The sequence below is a fragment of the Cupressus sempervirens genome, chromosome 2 (genome assembly GCF_028749045.1).
Source record: "Cupressus sempervirens isolate cs-2001-9-10 chromosome 2, ASM2874904v1, whole genome shotgun sequence".
Classification (NCBI taxonomy): Eukaryota; Viridiplantae; Streptophyta; class Pinopsida; order Cupressales; family Cupressaceae; genus Cupressus; species Cupressus sempervirens.
Window position 1 is genome coordinate 209,154,605 of NC_143119.1, and position 6,000 is coordinate 209,160,604.

A 6,000-nucleotide genomic window follows, 5' to 3' on the forward strand; every position below is an offset into this window, starting at 1 on the left:
CTTCTTTCCTATAGGAGTTTTATCACCCTCCTTTTTGTTATTGTTCTTAGGATTAAAAAGCTTTGGATCATCTCTCCTACCTAGTTTTCCAGATGCCTTCCTATTATTCTCTACTTTTATAGAAACTTTATAAGCATCCCTTAGGGTGTTGGGATCCTTATCCCTTAATTGATAAGCCATTTTACTATCAAAGGAATTGAAATATGTTGTGAGATAGACATCCTCATTTAACCTCATAACTTGAAACAGTCTGTACATACCTTTCTAGAATCTTACATTGAAGTCAAATGTGGACTCATTTGGGTTTTTCTTGATGTTATTGAACTCATTCAACATAAATCCTGCATTAGTGTTGTCTCCATATTGCTCCTTAAATAATTTCTCCAAGTCACTCCATGAGGTGATACTATCATCAAGTAGCCTCCTAAACCAATCCCTGGCATCCTCAGTTAGTGAATGCACAAAAAAATTCATTACCATATCTTCATGTTCAACTTCATAATCATTTAACATATCAATAAAAATTCTCAAATGTTCCTAACCAGTAACCGCATTATTCCTAGAAAACTTAAGCACTTTGTCTCTTAAATCAAACGATATGGGATGTGGAGCACTAGGAATACCAGCAAATGATATTTTTCTATACTTTTCTAGGTATATAGGTTTCTTTTGGAAACTAGGAACATTTGAGGTACTCGCTATGTTAGCTTGGTTTAGAGGAGTAGCTTGGGATTGTTGAGGTTGGACAAAGGGGATTTGGGTGCTAATAGTCGATGATGAAGTAGGGGCAGATTGGGATATTCCCTAAGTCAAGATTATTGGACCACTAGCTAGTGCAAGAGTTGTAGGTGGGATGGACAAATTGGGCCATGAAGCCAATGCAAAATTAGATTTTATGAATTGGATTTTTCTCCTCATTTCTGTAGCTTGAGCTTCATTCTCAACCTTCTCAAGTTCTTTTGCAAGATCTTCCTTCTCTTTTCTAGCCTTCTCCAGATCTAGATCTAATTTTGACATATAGGGTTGTATGGGTTTGCTTGGTAGTGCTTGAGGTTCATTTATTTGGATTCCTATAGCTTTTCCTTTCCCTTTAATCTAGAGCTTTTACAGTGGACTCTACAGGGTCCACTTGAACAAGTTTATAGGCTTAGACTAGAGCAATAATTAGTTCTTGCCTTTGATTCAAGCATTTTTCCTATTCTTGAACTTTAGCTCTCAGATTGTCTACATCTCCAAATACATCAGTATGGAGAGTTGTGGTATTTCCTTCTAACTTTTTATTCTGCTTCTTCAAGGCAACAATCCTTCTTAGTAGAGCATCCCTTTCTATTATGGCATCCAAAGTGGCTTGCTCCTTTTCTTTTTCAAGATGAATCTTGTGGATAGAAATTTACTGCAACAATGGTAGGCCATCACTTGCTAACTCGCTATACCTACATTTCAAGCATTTTTCCATAGTGAATTAACAATGGCCTTTGATCCTAGTTTGATCTAACAATCAAAATTCTTTGTGTGCTTTATACCTAGGGAGTGGGTCCGTGCACTGTTGTCGCTGAGATAGTTGAACACGCTAGCACACACATGTACTATTTTTAATCTTTTAATGGCATTACTTGTTGTTGGCCTTGTCATGTTTGTGTCTTCCAGGTGGGTTGCTACATAACCACTGGCAAAACATTAAATATCCATCAAATGACATAGCAACCTCCTAGTAAATAGTCATCAAGAAATAAAGCTAAACTTGCACAGAAGTAAAAGTAAAGTTTGAATAAGATTTTCTTCAGGATCCTCAAAACCACTTCTAGTTAGAAAAGAATGTCGTGTTTTGCAATGATCGAACCCTCTCTATGTTGCTACCAGAAAAGTGGTGCTATTCTGGCTAGCAATATAGCGACCTTTGATGGATTCTCAATTCTAGTGACAGAAAAAAAAAACACACATTGATTGAAAACCCTACCAATTAATGCTGGTGTCAGATAAGGTGGCCTCGCTCATTTATAATATTGTGTGGGAACTTCTGTAGTCATATCAACCCATTAAGAGAAAAATGCCTTTTTGCAAAATTTGGGCATTCACTATGTTGCCACCGGCAAGTCGCATGGATTTCTTAGATAGCAACTTAGCGAATTATCGAAAAAACTTGGACGTTGGTGACACCATTCACAATTTTCTTCACATGCATTTATTCTTAAAACTGACAAGCCTGGGACACAACATGTGCCAAAATTTACCTCATGTTAACATTATTCTTAGTGTTGGATTTCACTTTTTAGTATCACAGACACATGTCATCAATCTTGCTAACTCGCTATACGTAAAAATCGAGCATTTTTCCATAGCGAGTTAACAATGACAATAGATTGAAAAGGATCCAATGGTGGGGTAAAAATTCTTTCATAAGGATTGAACAATGAACTTAACACGAGCGAGAAAAGAATATTCGCTTATCCTCCTATTTTTCAAAATTTTTGTGCCGGGGAAAATTTAAATGGAATGGGATATAGGGTTTTAACAAAAAATTTCAAAGGCTAACAAAATATGACTTAGCTAGAAATCCTATTCACCATTAATGGATTCCAATCTGAAATTTTTTACCTAGATAATGGAAATTTATTATGTAAAAATTTAGAACAACACCTCTAATGCCTTACTAAAGATCAATATATCATCTAGGTAAAAAATGAAAAACTTACCTATAATATCCTTCATTACTTCATTTATGAGACTCATAAAAGTACTTGGTGAATTTATTAGCCCAAAAGGTATGACTAACCACTCATATAGTCCTTCCCTTGTCTTGAAAGTAGTCTTCCACTCATCTTCTTTAATGTGAATCTGATGGAATCCACTCTTGAAATCTATCTTTGTAAAATGCACAACTCCAATAATATAGTCCATAATATAATCCATCCTTCACAATGGAAATACATACTTAAATGTGATCTTGTCGATAGCCTATGAATGTATGGACATCCTCCATTCTCTATTCTTCTTTGGTGCTAATACTATTGGTACAACACATAGACTCAAACTCTCCCGAATCAACCCCTTCTACAATAACTCATGCACTTGTCTATTCAATTCCTCACCTTTCTTTGGTATCATTCTATGTGTTGCCTTATTTGAAAAATTGGCTCCTAGAATAAAATCCATCTAGTGGCTAATCTTCCTTATTGGTGGTAATCCATCTATCACTATATCATATACAATATCTAGAAATTCTTGCAACAAATATGCAACTTCTCTAGGTACCCCTTCTAATTATCTCCTACTTATTAATTGATGAGCTTAAGGGGATTTCTAATGAATGGTTCATAAGGCACAACACTTGGTGAAGGTTTTAAAAATGGGGTTGCAAGCTTTGGGTTTAACCATGGAGGAAACTCCATAGTTAAGCACATTGAGGCTGGAGTAGTACTCAGATGGGTGACCTTCCAAGAAGTCCTGGTGCTTCACCCCTATAAGCATCACCTAGATCCAATGAGTGCTAAGTGTTCCATTTACTCTCATGAGAGATGGATTCATGTTGAATCACTACTCATGATAAATGGGTCAATAAGTTTGACTAAAAATATTTTTTTATATCCCGATAGCAATATCAAAATATTTTTGAATTATGAAAAACACTTATGCTTATGCTTCATAACTTGGAGAAACTCCTTTCCATTAACAAAACATATTCTAGTAGCACCACATGCCTTTTCTTCTTTCTCCTTCAATGGTTTCAACTTATGTTTTACTCCATCATTTGTCAGAGTATAGGTATTTTCTCACCCATCATGTACAACATGCATGTCAAACTACCATGGCCTACCCAAAAAAAAATGGCATATGTCCATTGGTATGATATCATATAACACCTCATCTTGGTAACTTCCAATCTTGAAGTTCACTACACATTTCTCATTTACCATGATCTAGTGGTCATCTTACATCCAGGCAATATGGTATGCATGCGTGTGTTTCTACCTCTTCAACTAAAAATTTGTGACCATCTTTTCTAACACTAGATTGTTAGTTCTCCCACCATCAATGATCACATCACAACACTTATCTTTACATTTGCACCTGGTGTGAAACAAACTCCTCCTTTGATTAGGTTCATTCTATCTACCTAGGAAGACTTGCCTATTAACTAGGACTTCCCCTCTTTCACCATCTTCAGAAAGGGATGATTTGGCATCTTTATCAACATGTTCAATTATGGCTTGGCCTTCAATTCTCTAATGTTTCCTTCCTTATCACTGGGAACACTCAAATGCTTTATGCCCTTCTTCTCTACAGTGAATTTTTTTTTTCCATGGAAACCTCCTCTTCTATATCCTTGTCCTCTACCTCTTCCTTTATGATCTCTATTATTTTAATCATAGAAATTATTGGAATTTTTTCCACTCTAATTTTGACTCCTACTTCTTACCTCATCCTCATTCTTTTGATCATCATTTCGGCCTCCATAAGACTACATACTAGATCTTCCATCATGACATCTACCACTATTCTTGTTATCAAATTTTTTTCTCAACTTCTCCTCAATTCTTAGGGATGACTAGTATGCCTCCTTTATATTGGTCATTCAAACTAGACTTAGCTCCACCTGAGTGCTTGGCCTTAACCCATTAAGATGATGGGAAACTTTCTCCTTATTATCTTTCACATGGCTAGTTCTAATGAGAACATGGTGGAAATCTTCCATATACTCTTGAATATACCTTCCTACTTGATTCAACCCTTCCATTTTCTTTAATGGATCAAGTCATAATCTAATGGCTAGTTCTAATGAGAACACGATAGAACTCTTCCATATACTATTGAATATATCTTCCTACTTGATTCAACCCTTGCATTTTCTCTAACTAATCAAGCTCATAATCCATGGGAATAAACTATGGCTTCATTTTAGCTATCATTTGATTCCATTTGGTGATTTTTTCCTTTCCTCTTCTATTTATCTCCAACATCTTTATGTGACCCTTTAGTTTAGCCTTCACAAATTTGACCCAATCTGGATCATCAATATCTTAATTTTCAAAGCACTCTTACAATTCATTGATCAAATCAATCATTTCCTATGTATTAAGATTTCCCAAATATGTGGGAACATCAAAATCAGGTTTTTTTTTCAATCTTAGAAATGGCTTTAGAAAGGTTTTCCTCTTCTATGTTCAAAACTTCATCTTCTACCATATGAATAATGTTTCCTTCTTTTATTTCATCCTTACTTTCATCATCTCCTATGGCAAGATTCATTCCTTCATGAATTTATTCTTTCAATGCTTGCATTTTCCTCTAAAGGGCTCTAAAACCCTTAAGTGTGACACCTACAAATCTACCACCACACTCTCTTCATGGAGACATATTCATGCTTATGTAGAAACCCTAGTGAAAATAGTCTCACAATTGATGATCTATCTACATGCCCAACCCAAACCAAAGTCCTAGTGCAATTGCCTCATGGTTGGCAATCTGTCCACACACTCAAAAACACTAGCTCTAATATCACTTGATGAAATGTGTTCCACTTAATACCTTAACCACCTAACAAAAAAAAAGAAATGACAATAATTTGTGAGATAAAATATGGTCTTCTTATTATTGCCACAAAAGTAGAATTATAGAATCTATAATTACAATATGCTCACCCATATGCATGCCTTTATTACAATAATTTGAAAGACAAAGTTGTGAACTATCACCCAAAGCTATCCTAGACATTGTATGAGCCTTTCTTAAATAGGCAATTTATGTCACTTGGGAAGGTTCTAGAAACTCAAAGTTAATACCTAGGGCTAATAGACCCTAAAAACACATATAGAGTTGGCCAAATACACTTTTGACATTTATTTTGGAATTTTTGGTCATCCCAACTTTGGAAGGCCATAAATTTCAAGTTGTTTCTCCAATTGGCTATTATAACCACTTTGTGAAATCCTTAGCTTCTAATCTACTAGCTTGTATTTCTGTAAGTTCCCATCCATCAAGTTTTTAGGAATCACTTGGGCA